Here is a 21,437-nt window from a genome sequence, read left to right as displayed (position 1 = left end):
TAATATCCTTAAGAAAAAAAACAAAATTATTAACATTTTTATCCCTAAAACTGCTTCTAAAAAATTTGAAGCGACAACACCGGAGCTTAAGCGCCTGAGCCATACGCGTAATGTCATCTGTCAAACGGCTATTTGTTTATATTCTGGATTCTTGTATTTTCTTTCATTTTTGGTGTAAAAAGGAAAAATACCACATTTGAGTCTTTTTTTAATTGCAATTTTTTTAATTTTTTTAATTGTGTCGTTTCGACACAAGTTTTTGCTGCATCATGATAAAAAGCTGATTCAAGCCGATCTTTTCACAAGTACCGATACTTTCATAACATCACATCATGAGGTTACCATCATCATAAACGTAGAATGGGGGATCTTATAGATATAAACCTAATAAAAATGAATGCGAAAGTGTGCGTAAAATACCAAAATATTTATATTTTTAAATCTAAATATTTTTTTTAACATATTCATCTATTAATAGGCTATAAAAAATATAAAACTAGAATTTGGTCCCTGGTTTTATTACAGGATTTTATGTTTTTTTTGTTGTTTTGGCAGAAAAAAGGCATAATACCTATGTACCTATCTATATATAGTTATGTTTTTTTTAATATAGTCATTAGGTAGATAGATGAAATTACTAATTTTTTATTGCCTTTACAGAATTTTTAAATTTATTAAATTGATATCTATGTATTAAGTTAATTTTGTCTTTCCCTAAAATTTGGTCGATATTTTTTTTTGTTTTACCTTATTGCAACTTACAATAATATATATAGTAATTGGCACCACATATTAATTTATTACTGTAATTTTTTTTTGCTTTTTGATTAAATATCAAATACTTATTATAGATTGCCTAATGATTATATCCAAAGGGAACAACTGATTTGATTAATGAAAATCAACACAATTAAAAAGAACATATTTGTTTGTTCAGATCACATCCTTAGAAGTGATTTCTTATATAAGGGAGATAATATTATCAGTAGCCAGACTTATTAAAAAAATCAGCTCTACCTCAAAGGTAATTTTTTTTTTATATATTTTTTAGTGTATTTATAGAGTATGACTATATTTTACCTTAGAATTTTTGATAAAGGTTTGTGCGCTTTTATTTACTACATTATGTAAGCTAAAAAAACAACTCTTTAAAACTTGCGCTTGGGCTGTGTTGTAAAACATACAGCTTCGTCACAAAAAGTATTAGTGTTACCCATATAAGCTTTATTTATACCTAATACTTATTAAATTAGGTATGTGTAAAAGTAGCCGATAATTCAGTTAATTTACCAAGTGATTTTCCCTTCAAAACTGCAAGGGTAGCTTTCCTGAAGAAAGCAAAAACTTCTTTAGCTTCCAAAACGGTATTTAGTACAAACAGTGAAGCAAATATAGACAAGTATGGATAATTAAAATAGATTAATATTCTTGATACACCAAATTTTGTATAATTACAGATCTGATCATTCATCATCAACAATAACTGCATCTGAGATTAATAGTTCTACAGTAACCATGGGGTGTAGGTCAACAATTACTATTTCTCATCCAAGCCATTTTTGTTTAACTGCTACACATTCCCTGACTCTGCCAAGGAAAAGGTAAAAATACACTCAAAATAGATATCAATATAGCACATTTAAAAATTGTTATTCAATTCTTTCTCTAAGTACAAATAAGAATTTTATGCCATGTATCATCTTATTCTATACATCTTATTTAAAAGTGATATAGTATTTTATTGTGTTACATTTGTTTAATTAAATGCAATTAATCAAATATATGTTATTACAAAGATTCTTTATAATAACATAAATTTTATTGATCAATTGGAATATCATAATACACTTTTTTATATATTTTTTTTTAATTTTGGTAATACTGTATTTTTAGGTACATTATTCTAGGGTAAAATCACAATGATATCCTGGGGACTTAAGCACTGATGATTTCACCATTTCAAAAGCTAAAGTTAGTCGCCAAATTATGGAAAAAGCAATAAAGGACAAAAAAATTAAAATTCGAAGATTGAAAGAAACATATTTGTGCCAAAGAAATCGAATTAGATGTCTCAAGTCATTATTAAAATACTTTTTAAAAAAGATTTTCGATGAAGCCCAACATACTACATATTTTATTTGACTTGTAAAAGTACTTGTTTGTATATTACTACTAATAAACTATCTAATCTAATTTATTGTACAGAGTCTTTATTCTTAGGTAAGCTTTGTTTTTTAGTATAAATTAATATGATATAATTGGTATTAGGTATTATATAGGCCAGTGTTAAATGTCTCAAAACCATTGCACAGGCTAAATATTCATAATAAAAATCTTATAACCTATAAAAAACCTGCAACTCCTTCACAAGTTTTAACTCTTTCCGCTGAAGCAATACTGTGTCCCTTTGAAAAAGTCAGCACCATAGAAGTATACAGGGTGTGTTTTTTTAAATGGTACGCCCTGTATATTATGGTACTAAAATGTGAGGCAAAAAGAGTACTTTACTTTGGTATAACGTTTTTAAAATTTTCGTGCGGCGTCGCAACGTAATAAATTTTTTTATGTTATTTTTTGCCTTTTAGAGGGTTCGTTTAAAAAATCATAATTAACTTAAAATTTATTCTGCGCTTATGAAACTTGTACCACAGTTAGTCTAGGGTACCTCCTCTAGGCTAACTATGATAATTTGTCATTTTTTAATACAGGGTGTTTTTAAAGAACTTTCAAACTTGCTGAAATTAAATACGCAATATCTCAAATTTTTCAAATGGAACACCCTGTATATTTTTATCTAATTAAGTTTGTTCCTCAAATACCTTCATTTTTTATTTAATATTTCCTATAGCTAAACCTAGTACTTTTTGAGATATTTTTACTTTTCTGTAAAATACTATGCATAAAACGGGTATTCTTTAAGTTTTGATCAAGATTGCTTAGAAACATTGGTTTAAACGTCAAATAATAATTGTCAGATTATTAGTTTTATGACAGCAGTAGACAAGATCAATGTTTTTTCTTCAAAAACCATTTTAGAAATTATTATCAGTGAGTTAGTTAATCGATTTTTAATTTTTATTGTACATTTTGTAATCAATATGAATTTTCCTCGTGAGGAATTTGTTGATATGATATATGCCCTTGGAGCTGCTGAAAGAAATAGCCTTTTGGCATCTAGAATTTATGCGCAACTTTATCCTGAAAGGAGACATCCCCAAGCACAAGTGTTTCAAAAACTAAAAGAAAGATTTGAGAGAACAGGAAGTGTAATTTATGAAAAACATGAACGGGTGAAGCCAGTTACAAATGACGGTAGCCTTAAGTGTCGTTGAAGACCCTCATAAAAGCGTTAGGCAGCTTGCTAAAGAATAACCCTTTAGTGCAACATCAATATCTCGCATGCTTCGAAGCAAAAAATTCCATCCTTACCATATTCAATTGTTGCAGGAATTACTTCTGCAGGATTATGAAAGAAGAATGGCTTTCTGTCAGTGGACGCAAAATAAGATTCGTCAGCCTAAATTTTTTAATTTTGTGCTTTTTTCGGATGAAGCTACATTCTGTAATAATGGCAGTGTTAATAAAAATAATTTTCATTACTACGACACCAGCAATCCATTCTTCACCCGAGAAATTCATCATCAACATAGTTGGTCGCTTAATGTTTGGGCAGGAATAATAGGACATAACGTTATTGGACCGCACTTTTTTGATGGACATCTTACAGGTGAAATGTATTTAAACTTAACTTTACAAAACGATTTTAATGTCTTACAAACGTTGCCTGACCATGTTCGAGATAGGATTTGGTTTCAGCATGACGGCGCTCCAGCTCATTATAGCCATGCTGTTAGAAATTTTTTAAATGAGCATTTTGATGATCAGTGGATAAGGAGAGGTGGGCCGGTCCCTTGGCCCGCAAGATCCCCAGATTTGACCAAACTGGATTTTTTCTTGTGGGGATATGTGAAGGAAAAAGTCTATCAAACAACTCCTACCACAAGTGAAAATATGAAAAATAAAATTCGGGAGATTTTTCAAACAGTCACGCCAATTATGCTGGAAAAGGTTAATGATTCAGTCTCAAAAAGGGTAAAAGCTTGCGTACAAAATTTAGGAGGTCATATTAAACACAATTTATAATAATTGTAATTGATCTTTAAAATTTAAAATTAGTGTAACGATGTACAGTTATGCAAAAATACGTAAGTACCTACCTAGTATGTAATTTAATTTTGCTGTTTTTTTTAGCAGTTTAGGTGAATAATTGTGTTGGTTAATTTTTCAAGTAGGTATGTAATAATAATAATAATAATAATAATAATAATAATAATAATAATAATAATAATAATAATAATTGTAGGAAAAGTAATAATTCTAATTCTTCGATAATTTTTTGTAAGCAATCTTGATCAAAACTTAAAGAATACCCGTTTTATGCATAGTATTTTACAGAAAAGTTAAAATATCTCAAAAAGTACTTGGGTTGGCTATAGGACATATTAAATAAAAAATGAGGGTATTTGAGGGACAAACTTAATTAGATACAAATATACAGGGTGTTCCATTTGAAAAATTTGAGAAATTGCGTATTTAATTTCAGCAAGTTTGAAAGTTCTTTAAAAACACCCTGTATTAAAAAATTACAAATTATCATAGTCAGCCTGGAGGAGATACCCTAGACTAACTGTGGTACAAGTTTCATAAGCGCAGAATAAATTTTAAGTTAATTATGATTTTTCAAACGAACCCTCTTACAGGCAAAAAATAACATAAAAAAAATTATTACGTTGCGACGCCGCACGGAAATGTTAAAAACGTTATACCAAAGTAAAGTACTCTTTTTACCTCACGTTTTAGTACCATAATATACAGGGTGTACCGTTTAAAAAAAAATCATATTTTATAGTAACTTTTTTGTGACACACCCAGTATACATAAAAATATTTTTAGTTCGTAGGTTTTTGTCAACCCTACAACTTTGCCGTAGAACTTTTTGCTCTACCTCGTATAGTTAAGGCGCTATCTTAGTCGTACACCTTGTTGGCACACCCTGTATATTATGTGATATAAAGTAAGTGATGTAAAACTGAGTTTTGTCCAATATAACAATAACAATAAAATTTTGCAAAATGTTAAAAATTTGTGTCTTAAAAAATGATTATTAAGAAATCTATAATATTATATTAATAAAATATTTAATTTCCATAAAAATACTTTTAAAAAATGCTGCCTTTTATTACGACCTTCCTCTAATGAAGTCCGTTAAAAAAATACGTAAATAGCTCATAAATAGTAATATTACTTATACTCAAACTCTATAATAAGTAATAAATATTTATCATGTAAATATTTATTGACGACGTCACTGGTAGAGAGTGCTTGTATCGGTGACATCAACAATGCGATCGAGCGGCGTTGCGATGCCATTACCGTTTTCTCTAATATACTTTATTTACATTTATTTAACGTTGTATATTGACTTCGATATAGAGTATTTTATCATATTTTATGAAAAAAATGCTTGATATTTCATTAAAGGAGAGCAGTAATATTATTTTAAGGCCTTCGAAAACAACTGAAAATTTTTATAATATTATAAAGTGATTTTTGCAGCAAACAAACCTGCCCATAGTTCCACCGGCATGCTACTTCTTGCCTTTCAATGTTCTAAGACTAAAATGGATCCACGTACCTATCATGTTTTTTAGAATAACTTGAAAAATACGTCAAGTTATACAGGAAATTTTATTTAAGTACATACATTATTTAAAAACATTTATTTAGAAGTAGGTACAATCTTACTGCCGTGAAGCTTTCAAAAATACACAGTAACTATGTTTTTCATAAGTCTAAAAAACTTCACTAGTCTAAAGAACTTTAATCGTCATTTTCCTACATTTGAAACCAACAGATGCGGTCTTTTTCATAAGGACGGAAGAAATATCAGTATTGGGATAAAGAAAATCAGCATGCATATGTAAAACAACACGAACTCGGTATTCACCGAAAGTTAATGTTTGGGTGGGGATTTTCGGACACCACATTTAAGGACCATTTTTTTTAAATTGCAATTTAAAAGCAAATTATTATTAAGAACTACTTGAGGAACAAATTTTGCCGAGTCTGAATGATCTTGCCAGGAAAATTCAAGAGGTTTGGCATAAAATGGATGATTGTCCGACGCATACTACGCTTGCTGTTCGAGAATATCTAAATAACGCTTTCAATTGGAATGTTATTGGCCTACGACACGTAAAAAATTGGGTACTAAGATCTCCTGATTATCTCTCCCAACGATTTTTTCTGTGGGGCCATTTAAAAAAATAAAATTTAAAAGTATAAAAATTACCCAAATCTCGAAGAGTTAAAAATGCGATTTTGCTGGATTGTAACAAAATTTCAGGTTATCTGTTAGATAATATTAGAAATAAGTTATACGACCGTTTGGGTCATTTGTTCAGTCAATGGACATCAATTTTCTATAATTTTCATAACATCTGTTTTTAAATAAGCGAATTAGTACATGTGCTTTGATCTTGTTTAACATATAAACATAATAAACACATAACAGATTACCAATAGGGCGGACTTTGCAAACTTCATTTTAATTTCAGTTTTAGCACAGTCCAATATTACTGTTTACAAATTCACGCGTAAATACGATTATAAAGAAAGATTTTTGTAAAAAAAGTATTGTTTATTACTGGTAGTAAGCAAAAAAATATAAGTTAGTTGGTTTTTATGAATAATGCATAAAATATTGTTCGAAAAATGTTTATTTAGAATGGACCGGCCTATAACGGAAAAAGAACTTTTAAATGTCTAATAAATGAGGATGATTTTAAAATAATGTAATTATCGGATGAGGAAAATAATTTTGAACATAAACTCGATGATGATATTATACACGATTTAGAAGTAACAGAAAACGAAAATAACAATCAAATAAGATAACCAGAAGAGAATGAAAATGACGACCGAACAGGACATAAAGAAAACGAAAATATAGACGCCTACTTGCCGAGCTCTAGCTCCCCCACCCTTACTACTACTACAACTACTAGATGCGGAAGAGATAGCGAATAGGAGAAGAATTTAATAAACTTCGTAATTTTACCGACAAAAAGAAAATAGTATAGAAAAACGGCGTCCAATATCAAGCACGCCCAAGAAAATGGTTACTTCTATACCCGAGCCTACATAAATTATCTGCTCCAATAAGTTTTTTTATGAAAAATATACCAGATTCTTTGTATGAACAAATGTCAGAAAAAAAACAATTTGTATGCAAACCAAAACAACGTTGCTCTATTTTCCCCAACATGCAAAGAAATGAAGCGATTTATAGGAATTCAAATTGCCATTGGTAGTCTAAAATGTTCAAAAGCAAGGATGTACAGGAATTAAACAAATTATTCCTGTTCAAACAATATCTTCTAAATAAGCCTAAAAATAGGGGGATTAGATTATGAGTTTTGGCAGGCCAAAGTGGGATGATTTACGATTTTAACATATAACAAGTTCAGGAATTGGAATAAAAGATATATATTCTTAATTTAGACAAGGAGCTGGGACTGTTACGAAGTTAACCGAAAGAATAGAAGGTAAAGGTCATGGCCTTTATTCCGATAATATTTTAGCAACTACAATTTGTTTCAATATCTAAACAGCAAATCTATAATGGCAGTAGGAACAATACGTGCAAACAGATTTGCTGGGGTAAAACTGGCAAGCGATAAGGAGGTTAAACTCAAAGGTAGAGACAGTTTTGATTTTGCAGTTAGTACTGATAATATAGTTATTATAAAATGGTTTAATAATAAAGCGGTATTGGTTGCTTCAAATTTTGTTGCAAAAGGAAAATTAGATATTTGCAAGAGGTGGGATGAGGCATCTAAAAATTATAAAGAGGTCCCACACTCAGAGTCTATAAAACTCAACAATGCAAATATGGGAGGGTGTACACAAATCAGATTTTTTATTGAGTATATATAGGTCTTATCGACAGCTCCAGAAAATATACACTAGGAATTTGAACAAACAAAATATTGGATTTATGGGAATTTAGATTGAATATTGCGCACAAGGTATGACAATTATGGGCATTTTCCTGAAATAGATAATAATAAAGATAGTACAAGATGTAAATTTAAAAATTGTAAACAAAGTTGTATCTAGTATTTATTACGTAATTTTCATACTCACTAATTATAAATATAAACTTTACTAATTTAAGTTTTTTTTGCACACATCTGTTTCTTCTGGTAAAATTTCTACAAGACAAGTCTTAAATCATGAAAAGAACATATTATCAGAAAAAAACTGATAAAAGATTTAAAAATGGCCTATTATTCCTTGTACTTAAATTTAGAATTTGCGGATCCTCAAGAAAAAGTTGTAACTTAAAAGGTTAATAAAAAAGTAAAATCTTTTATAATATGTCATGGTTTATATTATAATCATTTGTGTGCCTGTACACGATTGTAGGAATTTTCAATATAAATTTAAATAAAACCACAATTATTATGACAACTTTACTTGGCAGTTTACCCTTACCTAATTTTCTCATTTTATGCGATACCCATCATACTTACAGAGCGACAAAAGAGAACATTTTCACCATGATTTTCGCCAATAACTTCTAAACGAACAAACCTACAAAATTAAAAGTCTTATTGGTTGCAGATTTCAGAGCTCTTTAAATTACTCCAATACATTTTTTCTCTAAAATAATTATGAGATTTCCTATGTTTCGCCTGGCGATGCAACATTCTGTATAGGTAAAAATCTGTATTATGACAAATTCATAATGAGCTACTTATTTTTATGGGTTTTATATCACTTATACTAAAAATCAATTTAGAAAATACTATCTCATACGCTCAAATATTGAAAAGAACAAAAAAGGCTTAATTACGTATTTAAAATCTTTAACTTAAATTTAAATCTTTAATCATACTTTTTTTTACATTTAATTAACTATTTTTATACCCTATATAAGATACCCCATAGGATTCTTTTTGCGTTTTGGACATAATTAGTGTTAAGAAAATACGCCGTTTAGATATTGTTTTGATTTGAGTTTAACTTAACTTTTAGAGTTCATTTGGGATATGCTAAATAATTTTAAAATCTTTTAATGTATGGTGTTTTAAAAAAATACGAATATCTAACTCTATTACTTATCTATAACCTTAGAACATTGAAAAACTAGAATTAGTAAACAACAACTTTGTTTGAGTTCAACATGTGCACAGGGGCAAGGAGGGTGTTTTGTTAGCAAATATTTTGTTAGCATCTATTTTCTGTTGTCGAGTTTACACGCATTTTCAAATGAGGAAATTTTCAGCTATAAATAACACATATAATAATGGTAATTTAACTTATTAATGTAAGATTTTGCATTAGGAATAAAATGTAGAAATAGATATATGTTATTCTAAGCACAAAAATAACACCTTCAAACCAAAAAAAAAAATTATAACCACCGCAGGCAAAAGCTGATATCATCTTGCGAAATGTTGAAAAACGGCTTTGTATTTACATTCGGCATTTGTAGGACGACAAATCTCAAGAGGACCCAAAACACTGTGGCAGTTGCTAATGCAAATGTTCAACAGATTCGAAGCATAACTGTAGTCAGTGTTTCAAAAAATCGATTTTGTGCGGCCGTAGCTCTGAGGGGATGCATTTTAGGACACATATTTATAGGAAAAAAATCTTATTTTGACTCCAACAATACGCTCTAAAAATATCACCGAATTTTGTAACATCATAGGCGATATGGCACTGAACTTTTTGCTAATATTTAGGGGCCATAAGTGTTTTTGTAGTGGGACTGCACTGACGTATTCACGTTATTACGGTGGTAATTTGAAATCATATCTTTACAAAAATAGCGTGTGTTGTGTTTTTTTACGTGATCAGTTTACAAGTTGCTATAATAAGAGTAAAAATATATTATTTAAAGAGTGTTATTGTATAAATGAGTTCAAGAGCTAAATTGAACAGAGAGTATTGCAACTGAAGGACGAAGAAAATGTAGAATCTACCAATAATCCTGTTGCTTCCAAGGTAAGAATAAAAATTAAAAACATCTTTTACTTTTTTTTATAAGCTATAGTTAGATTTATTGTTGGAAAAAATTAAAATTTTAAGTTTAAAATCGTCCATATTTTGTGGCGGGCCTTGGATATATGGACTATAGAATATGGCGGGCTTTCTTATTAAGTTCACGGAAATCCGCGCCATCTCGCGGTGAGTTGTTTTGCGAGTAGAATCATACTTACATATTTATTAAAATAATTATATTTTTTATAATTTTTATTTTTTAGCATTTATTAGAGGTAACAAAATTTCAAACTAATGATTTGAATCATTTAACTTACATGACAATGTGACACCAGAGACGGAAATTCTTAGATCTCCTTCGTTGTTTATTCCGGAGGAAAATAGGTATAATGTGTGTACTATTCATGGTTATAGTAACATAGAGTTATATATAACATAGAGAGAATAAGTTACCTTTTCCAGTTTTCAAAGAAACTCGAATGCACCCCAAAGCCACAACTTCCGACCCTTGGAACATACAAGAAATCCAGATTTTATGTAAAACAAATAACGGGTCCGCTGTTCTTGGTTTTGCATGTGAATTATGTGAATTTTGGAAATAATTCCTTTACTGATAAAGAAAATATAATAATAATAAAGTCTTTTTATTTAAATCCAAAAAAAAACAAATACAAACATACATACATAGTTAATGATACATAGAAAATAATGGCGAAGTCTAGCCCTAGGGCTACTCCTACATAACCATTAAAAATAGATGGCATAAAAGAATAAAGCTACAAAAAGGGGTATATTACCGGAATTAAATGCTCAAGTTCCTTGCACAGGTAAAGGAAAGGGGGCGTGCAGCAAACCCGAGAATAAAAATACACAGCTCATTGGTGCAATAAAACATGATTTTTCAACTTGAAGACTTTGATGATATTGGACATATTTAGTTATATTTGCGCTTGAAAGAGGAAACAACGAAATTTAAATTTAAATTTATTAATATTTAGAATTTTAGACTGGTTAGGAATATGATTGTATAGTTAATAGCATTTAGACTAAGAACAAGAAACTCACAGAGAAGCTTTTTGAATTTAAAATTAAGTGAGTGTCTCTGAATAAAAATTAATTTTAGGGCCAAAAAGGCCTTTTAGTTCAACTGTTTGATATGTTCGCTAAAACGAAGATCTTCGTCCATATGTAAACCTAAATTTCTCAAGGAAGCTACGAAAGGAGTATGACCCCTCCTAGGTTAATATTAACATTATTTTTGACAATCATTTTATTTTTTTTACTTGCAAAACATAGAAGCTTGGTTTTATTGAAGTTAAATTATAGATTATGTTCCTTAGACAGAGACCCAATGGTTTGGTCGTGATTAACAAGTCGTGATTAACACTCTGTGTTGCATCAGCAAAGTTGGTGGCATCAAAGTTATATACCAGTTGCGTATCGTCAGCAAAGGCGGTAGCTGTACAGAAATTAGTAGAACGAAGAATATCAGCGGTGTATATTATAAAAAGCAAAGGAGTTAAATAGAGCCTTGAGAAACACCGGAATGAATACTTAGGGTTTGAGATTGTTCCATTATATGTTACTTTCTAAAATCTATTATTAAGAAAAGATGAGATAATATTTAAAGAAGCATCTGAGCACCCATAATAATGCAGTTTGGAACACAAGAGTGTGTGGTCCAGGGTATCAAAAGCCTTAGAATAATCTAATAATATTAAGAGACTGGCCAGGCCTTTATCATTAGACTCCAAAATATTATCAGTTACAAACACAAGCGCTATTGCTGTATTTGACCCTTTTAAAAAACCACATTGGTTTTCAGGTATTATGTGACTCTTGATTACAAAACTGTTACAGTTTTTTTTGTGAGCATAACACTTTAACTCAATGCATTCAAATTTGAAATATTTTAATATAATTTTATAAAGCTTCTTTGATTTATCAAAGTCTTAGATTAGTGGATATAAAAGTAAAAAGCAAACAGGGTTTGGGCTTATATGAAAGGGTAATCTCCATAGAAAAATCAACCATAATTGTATAGGTTGCATAATTGTTTCAATAATTATAAAATTTTGATCAGTTCCGAAAATAACCACATTTATTTCAAATGTACCGGGTGTACAACTAAGAGAGGTCGCCGGCCATATCTCAGTAACTAGTCATCCCACAGCATAAGGAAAAAAATATTTCTTATAAAAGCGGCAAAGAGAAATTGTTGGAAATTATTTACAAGTTCGTACGATGACCGCTAGGGAGCGTAATACAACATTGAAATAGAAAAAATTAGTTTTATTGAAAATATTCAAAGTGAATCCTAGAGAAGAATGATCTTATGTTAAGGTGAGCACATTTCATTATTAAAATAGCTTTTTATTCTGTACTAATAAAGGCAGAAAACAAATACATGGTGAGCAAAAAAATATTCCGTGGCTTTACACGCCCACAAATCCCCTAAGTATAAAATGAAAAATATAAAACGCAAGTACTAATATTTGAATAAAACAAAGAATTAATATATTTATGAAAATTGCTTGACAAATAAATTTGCTATGTAGAAAGATTATACTAGTACCTAATGCCCAGACCCGTATGCAAGGGAGGCAATCAAGCCACCGGCAAAGAAAAATAATACAATATTATATGTACATATAAGCAGAGTAAAGCACCTAGATTTCTGATGCAAAGCAAAACATCTGACAAGCGTTTGTTTACTCCCGTTTGAAATAAGATTTTAACATAGTAATTTATGGAGAATCGTTTGTTAAAGTACAAATCAGAAAAGAGAATTCCTAAGAATTATAAGAAATAAAATATTTTTCAGTATTACATAACATAAAAAATACAAAACATAATAAGAACCAAACATTACATTTCCTTAATGATAAATTCCGATTAAGTGGAAATAAAGCGTAATCCACTCATAAGGAGAGAAAAAAACTAACCTTGATTAGTAATGAAATATTAGAATCCAATGATCCAAAAGATTTCATAGGCTCCACATACACGATAGCACAACATTGGATACACAGATGTTTTTATTGTTACAGATGATTCCTAACTGTCATTCCTAGCAAGCTTTTCAAAGTCCTGGGATTCTAAAATCACGACTCGATCTCGATACGATCACGACTTCGAATTCGATCGCGACTCAGTCGTGACGAGAAAGGTGATTCTAAATTTCAATCGTCGGCTAAACTCGTTTTATTTGATATGATTTAGGTTTCTTGGTATATATTTGTTATTTTCCATAATATTTGACAGATGGAAATATCAATTGTCTTTTCTATTGATAAACACTAAAAATTTTCATTTATTTTGTTAATTTTTTTCGCCTTCATGTTTTTTTATTTAAATATATGCCTATTTTATTTCTTCAAAATAAAAAAATGTCGCTTAAAACCACCACTATCGGAAAAGAATAATTGAATTCATGGAAAATCACAAAAACTTGTTGCGTTCATCCACTTTTGGTTTTAATATGGCAACATGGGTGCAATCAATAGGACCTATAACACCAGGGAAATTGGATCTCCCTATAAATGTTAATTTATTAATTTCTCTCATATTTGAAAAATTAATAAATCGGTCAGCAAGGTGATTGTCAATAATTTCAGTAATTTTATGGATCCAACGACTTATCGTAGTTGCGCTAATTCCAAATTTAAAACGTTGTCCAATGCTTCTATGGTAACAATCTGTGGCATAAAATCTTGACATACTAAAACTGCCCATTCAATGGTAACTCTACTTCTTCTGCTTCTATTATTAACAGAAGGTTGAGGAAAATAGGGTCGAATTAAATCTATTAGTTGTTGTGTTTAAGAAAGCTTCTTGATATACTAATGAAAACGGTATGACTATTGGTAAACAATAAATGAAACAAATAGGTTTAAAAAAAGGATGCTGTCACATTATGCACGTATTAAAAAAGGAATAAGCTATATCGTCTGGTGTATACGATATACCCAAGCGTGTCGTCGACAGATCGTTAAAAGCTAGGCAATCCGCAAGACACTCACGACTGAAAATTTTATTTAGAATCAGCCATATCGAGTAATCGTGTCGAATCGTGATTTTAGAATCCCAGCCCTGGTCATCATGGATCACTTTTCTGCCCCGTTTCGTGGAGATATATATAACACGGTTGTAGGTCCAGGCAGAATTTTTGTAAATTTGCCTCACTTTGTGAAACAACGATAACCGCTCGCTTTATAAGTATTCAGTCATAATCCATTAGGTGCAGCTGTCAATTGATCGAGTCGAGCGCTGAGATCCTTTATGGTCATATTTTTATTCGACATTTCGGATTAGGCACAAAACACTACACCCTCCAATATCACAAGATACACAAATATTAATTGAGTTATGGTAATTGAAGAAATACTGACTTAATTTAAAGAACTTAAAATATACGGGAGCCTAATGCGCCATCGAGAAGCGCCATCTATCTATGCACTCTCCTTCATCGTAAACACCTTACTTGTATTTTCCAATACTACGGAACTCTCCTTCGCATACATTGTGACTATGGGCGTGAATTTGATATCGACAATGATTTCTGCTATCCACATAAATACACTTAATACGATGATTATTCCTTTAAAAATGACCAATTTTATTTAGACGTATGATCATACCATCGACTACCAAAATTTTTTGTCACTGCCAAGAGAGCTATTCCCAGAGATTGAGGTTGTCTGAGCCAACCTCAGACAATCAAGATCCCGTTCCTCAGATTCAAGCCCAAATGAATGCCACGAATCTCGAAGATTTTAATTCCTATCTGAATTTCCCAGAGCAAACATTTCTATAAGCCCATTATTAACTGTTAATCCCAAAAATCTCTACTATATTAACGACTTAACAAACACCTTTCAACTTTTAATCGATACAAGAAATTATTTGCAATATTGGACGTCAAACACTTTCGTCCCTACTTATTTGCAAGTTTGTATTAGTCACCGATCGTCAGCCCCTAACATGGTTGTTTTCCATCCATCAAAAATTTCGGTAGCAGGCTAGCCAGAAATTTTTGATGGCTAGCCAGCTTAAACTCGAAGAGTACTACTATATGATCAAACACAAACCAGGGAAAATTAACAAAAACGCTAATGCGCTCTCAAAAATCAAGTTTAATCATTTTGCTGCTAAGTTTTAATCTAAAATTCCAGTTTATGCTTCAAATTAGTACAGATAATGATATCGTGACAACCGAATACAGTAAATTTGCATTGATGTATGGAATCAAATTACAAATAGACTGTTCAAAAATTGAAATATCTAACTCACGACTTCTGGATAAAACCTATAAGCAAATTGTGACATTTTTTAGGCACTTGTTGTGCCTAAAAAATGCTTAAAGAAATACATCACCAAATCATAGACGACTTGTTCACGTTGTGTGTGATGTCAAATTTAGCGATACCAAAATCAATATGTTTTTCCAGCAAATCTGTAAAAGATCTCATTTATCTAACCATACTGTTACGATTTGATCCTGGAAGAGTCACACCTCACCTTTTCTGTAGGCTCTTTAAAGGACATGGGATAAATTCCACATCTCAAAAAATGTGTAGAAATTTGTGTATTTTGAATATTGTGTCGAAAATAACTTAGATCTACTAATTTTCGAGATATTTTTATTTATTTTTGTAGACAAGAAAATAAAGCTTAAAATCTTCCAAAATATTTTGAAAATCTTAACCGAAGATGAAATTCCAATAATTCTAGATCAGTACTATGTAAGGAAAAGTAATCTACACCGAGGAATAAACAAAATGGTATGGCGTAATAAAGAAAAGTATAACTGACCAAACCTAATTTAAGAAAAAATAATTAAATGTGAGATCTGTCAAAAAGTCAAAATTTGTAGGAAAAATCTTAGTAGCCCTTTAGTAATTACAGAAACCCCAAAAACTCCTTTCGAGCGGATTAACATCGATATTTTCGAATACCCATGTACCCAAGACCAACGATTAGAGACGAACTTTATCGAAGTTTATCCGAGCTTAGGGTAGACGACAAAAAGGCCTCCACCATCAGGAACACCTTACTTGTATTTTTCTAATACTATGGAACTCCCCTTCGCATACATTGTGACTATGGGCGTAAATTTGATAACAGTTTCGTAAAAATCTATGTGAATTAAACGACATAAAACTAACTTTTTCCAGCGTAAACCATCCGCAATCTAATGGTTCTTTGGAACGATTTTATGCTACTTTAGCGGAGTGAGAGCAAACTCACTCGCAAATAATGATAAGAGCAAACACAGTTGAATAATCAATAGAACATCATGAAATAACCAAGTTTTCCAAAATTCCTCTATATTATTAAATCCCCGTACCAAATAAATTTCTAAAGTTAATTTCGATAGACTTAGACCCTATTTTAATAAGGTTTTCTTCTTCGTCTTCGCCCAAAGATTCATTAATTTATGTTCAAGAACCCAGATTAATTACATTTCCAGCGGAAATACAAACATACGTTAGTGTTCTTAGACAGATTTCTGAATCAGTATATATTTAACAGAGAGAAATCTTTGTGGGTACAAAAAAATACGCTTTTAGGGAAAAACGAGGACTTGCCAACTGTAACGGCACCGTCTGAAAATCCATAACGGGAAACTTTGTCGTCTCTGATGGTCAATATTTTAACAATTACATGAATAAACTCATTGAAGACGAACATCAACTAAAAAATTTACTAAAAAACCAAAACTCTGTCACTACATCAGTCATAAAATATTTTAATACCACAATACGAAAATTGCAAATAGACGAGCAAATATTTAATAGAGATGTTCAAAAAATCCATAACTCAATATTTAATATCAGCAATACCTTTTCATTTTACGAAGCTCAAGTGAAAGTTTTAGATATTTGTGAGTCACTAATGAAGAGTTATTGCTTTTTAGAAAATTAACTTAATGACCTCTTAAATGCTCTCCATAGCTTTCGCGCAATTAAAAATGCTGCACAGTTCTATTAAGACGTCCAAAATGTAATAATTTTAGAGAGCTTATGTAAAGATCTTATAAGGTAAGTGGACTGTATTTGAGAAGGGAAGCTGATTTTAGTACTTCAGCTTTTCTTCGTACCCTGAGCCAGTCCTCAATATTTATATTGGGCGGTAAATGTATAAAGCATATAATATATAAGCATATAAATATAAAATGACAAAAAAAATTACGTCAAATAAGCTTTGTGGGGCATAAAAATATGTGAATAAACATCAAATAACAATAAAAAACTAAATATTCCGATTCAATTGCAAATTACTCCTTGTAGATATCAGAATGCATAGCCTTATCCGACTAGGTAAAAAAATATTCTTCATCTGTTGCTCACAATATCGACATAATAGGTCTTGAAGCCTATCAAATCGATACTCGAATAGTTATCTTAAGGATACTTCTGGTTGAACAAAAACTTACACTTTATATCATGTTTATACTACCCCCATTTTTAACAATCGAACAGAGTTTCACCACGTAATACCAACACAAAAATATCACGCAGAACGATGACTTGATGCTCTAAATCTCATTGTCAAATATGAAAAACTGCAAACCACTAGCCATCTATTATTCAATAGATAGCAAAGCCATAGATAGTGAAGCGCAGCTGCTAGGGAGGACAGGATGGAGCTAAGGACCAAGCCACCTCTCAAAAACCTGCCAAGTTTCTCTACTATTGGCATAAGGATATAACATCAAAAAAATCAATATAAATCTTTGGCTAATCAGTGTCCAGACCATTACCAATAATGATAAAGTGTGAAGGAAAAAGTGAAGTTATTATTTTATTTTTTTAACGTTTTTATTTTTGTATCTACCTAGTATTGTTATACCGTATTTTATAATTTAATTTTAAGAAAAACTTAATACATGGTATTAACTTTTTAGTAAAAAGGGAAGTTATATGCGATTCTATTAACCTTATGTAACAGAGCACGATCCCACGGTGTCGCAATAGCAACTACCGCCGGAACTTAATCAGCACTTTTTCTAATTTAGAATTTACCGTAAGATAAGTCAACTAAGTAATCAATTTTAATATAATAATTTAAATATATAAATTATAATAATTTAAATCAATTTAAATAGTTTAAATTTAATTCAACAAAGTTTAAATTAGGTTCAACATTTTTTTTCAGAAACATAAATATATATATATACTCTAAGACACATTATTTACTAAATCATTTATATATACTGGAAAAGATACACACAAAGCAAATCCAAAAAAGCTACTCGAAAGCGGTTCCTACTCTAGACATTTTAACAATTATTGAACTTTTTCTTCACTATTTGGATTTACAGGAACTGAAAGTGTTTTTTAATGAAAAATGGTGCAGTTTTGTTAGTTCCAATACAATGACTAGTGAAAAGCCAGAGATGGTAAATTTCGATTCACAAACACATATTTCCAATAAGGTATTTAAAGATATTTTTACTAAACAACACTTGACATAAAGTTTTAATTTATTTGGAGATTGTCATGACATATAAACCATCTTATTGACTGGTAATAAAGGCTTAAATAAACGTCTTATTATTTATTTTACAGGCTAATATACTACTCAACTCTTTGAGCGAAATATGTAACCATTTTAAGAATTAATTTTATTATATGACTTTTGAGACCGAGACTTTGTATAGTTTTTTCGCCTATTTAAAATCTGCAACGAAGACACGACTCCCAATGTACATTAAATTTTTCGAATAATATTTATTTTACATAGAATAACAGTCACGAATCAACACGGCGTTGTGTCAAAACGTATCTTCGATCGACTATGACTAAAGCTAAATTTAACGATTTAGCTTCTTTGAACACACGTCGAGGTTGATATCAATCTTAAAAAAAGTTATAACAGTACTATTCCGTACAAAAAAGGCTTGACGATGTTGAGTAACCTTATCGGTTGACTGCGTCGTATAAGCGGATAGAATTTTCGGATTAAAAAAAATTAAGAAAAAGACTTGATCTTATGAGACTGCTATGATATATTTTAACAATTGAGGACTGTTCAGATTAGATCAGTCGTGAAGTTAAATTCTTTATCGTGAACATTTAACGAGCTTGACGTAAACTCCTCTTAAGAGCAGGGTAAGTTAATAAGAATTAACTTATGTGGTTAATTAAATTTATGGCACTTAAAAACACGCTCAAGTCTAGATTCAGCCCAATAAGTAGCTGTAGATAGATCTTTAATTTCTATATGTAATTCCCGTTAGGGTGGCCTTTCTTTTACTGTACCAAATATTGTTTTATTTATTGTTTTTTTATGTCACAAATTGTAGATTAAATAAAACCGGAATCCACAATTTATTTTAAGACCCTCTCAGGGTCAGGTCAATTGCAACATCAAAATTACCTTAATAGTTTTAATAAAAAGTTATAGGATATTGAGATAAACGAATTCCAAAAAATATAGTACAACACGACCTACAAAGTGTTTTTTTTCAGATGCCCTATTTAATTCAGGATCTACACTTTAAAAGCTAGTATTCTTGGTTATTTTATACTGGAAAAGTACAGAATAATATAAAATGGTTGACTATTTGTATTCAATTTCTTCCATTCCATTCTGAACATTTTTAATGTAGTTTTTGACATTGACAATAGCCAAAAAGAAAGTCTATTACATTGAGCTTTCAATATCTATTATAATAACACATCTTACAAAGTGCTTCTGAAAAGATGTCTTACTCAATGCAGGATCTTGCACTTTAAAAGCCAGTGTTTTAGCATTGTATAAACTAATAAACATAATACAGCAGTGATAATCTTATTGATGAATCTATTTAGAGATATTTAGAGATATATTTTACTATTTAGAAATATATTTCAAATTAGTTTAAATTTTCAAGAGTATCCATTTTAGATAGGCAAGCATAAGGGACAAACAATAATTTTTTAATGTTTCGGAATAGATATTTTAGAAAATGTAGTAGCGGATTTCACTTGACAAAAAATGTGTCATGCCCCACAAATTTTCACAAATTCCTCACAAGATAGTGACAAATTACAATTTAAAATAGGAAAATCCTAAAACCGAAGCCTTTGATTTTCTGTTATATACAATTGCCAAGTTGCTAGGTGTCGTTGTAGAAAACTATCGTCTATACCATTTATATGTATATCTCCCCTATTGATTGTGTCTTCACTTCTATTTCGTCAATTCAGTACCCTGAGTATTGAACCTATGGATGAAAAATTAAAACATAAAATACAGTAGTAACCTTTTATTGGTTTATCCCATTAATAAGTTGAAATGCAGTAGTTGACATAAAGTTAATTTGGGTGTTTAATAGACTGAAAATAATTTAAGACATTAATTCCAATTTTAATGTTTTATTATCTTTAAAAAAATCGTATTTTACTCCAGGAATAATATTAAATATATTATGATGTCACAATTTTAGGGCAGTAAAAGAATTAATAGCTTGAAAAAAGTATGTTGCAGGTACTAAATGTACTACAATAATAATAAATTTAATTATTATTGAGTATACCCCGTATCTGACCTTTTATTACGAATTCCACGATATATGATATGATACTGTTACCTTTTTACTTAAAATTAAGCATTTCATATTATATTTTTTAATTTTTTTATGTAAGGGTTACAAACACGGGATTTTACTTTTGTTTGTAATTAATTTTAAATAAATTATATTGTATTATCGTCGAATACACCAGCTGGCCATTATAGCCATGAAAAAAAATTGAATACTGTTGATACAGCAGTACTATATCTTAAAAATGTTCCAGACATGATTGCTATGCTGGCTCGAAATTTAAAAGGCCTATTTTGCCCCGCAAAATTGAATCTTTAGAAGGAACGCAAAATAATTTTTTACAAATAACGATATATAATTTACGATAAATGGCTTTGGATCTATTATTAAAAGTTTAACCAGCAACTTAGACCAAGAACACGCTCAAAGATATGATGCAGCTATATCTTCGATTATTTAAAACGAAAATAACCTATTTTCGACAAATTGCACAAAATTTAACGAAAAACCTATTAGCATTGGAAGTATATGTTCAAGAAACTTTAAATAGTGTTAAGAAACAAGATATGGAAACTAGACATTTATTTTCACTACAAATATACTTAACTAATTTTTTGTAACATGTAACCACTTTTTTCAAGAAATATACGATATTCTTGAAAAATTACAAATCGCATTTTCAAAATTAAACACATTTCATAATTCTAAACAACGAAAATATCCTAAACATTTAATCAAATCTTTTTTATAATGGAAATGCCTATAGTCGAAAAGAATAGTCACTACTGTATCACTTCACTCCTATAAAATAATAATTCCTCAATCAAAAAAT

General features: G+C 30.2%; 1 long non-coding RNA gene across 1 annotated transcript; it reads left to right on the top strand.

The window, feature by feature from the left end:
* Window positions 1-1,298: 1,298 nt before the first annotated feature.
* Window positions 1,299-2,109, top strand: LOC126743715 (uncharacterized). Its single transcript, XR_007662967.1, has 3 exons — window positions 1,299-1,399; window positions 1,458-1,601; window positions 1,894-2,109. It is a non-coding gene; the product is annotated as an uncharacterized LOC126743715 (long non-coding RNA).
* The last annotated feature ends 19,328 nt before the right edge of the window (window positions 2,110-21,437 follow it).

The sequence above is a fragment of the Anthonomus grandis genome, chromosome 1 (assembly GCF_022605725.1).
Source record: "Anthonomus grandis grandis chromosome 1, icAntGran1.3, whole genome shotgun sequence".
Lineage (NCBI taxonomy): Eukaryota > Metazoa > Arthropoda > Insecta > Coleoptera > Curculionidae > Anthonomus > Anthonomus grandis.
Note: the sequence above shows the minus strand (reverse complement) of the source record. Positions and strands in the feature narration are given on the sequence as shown.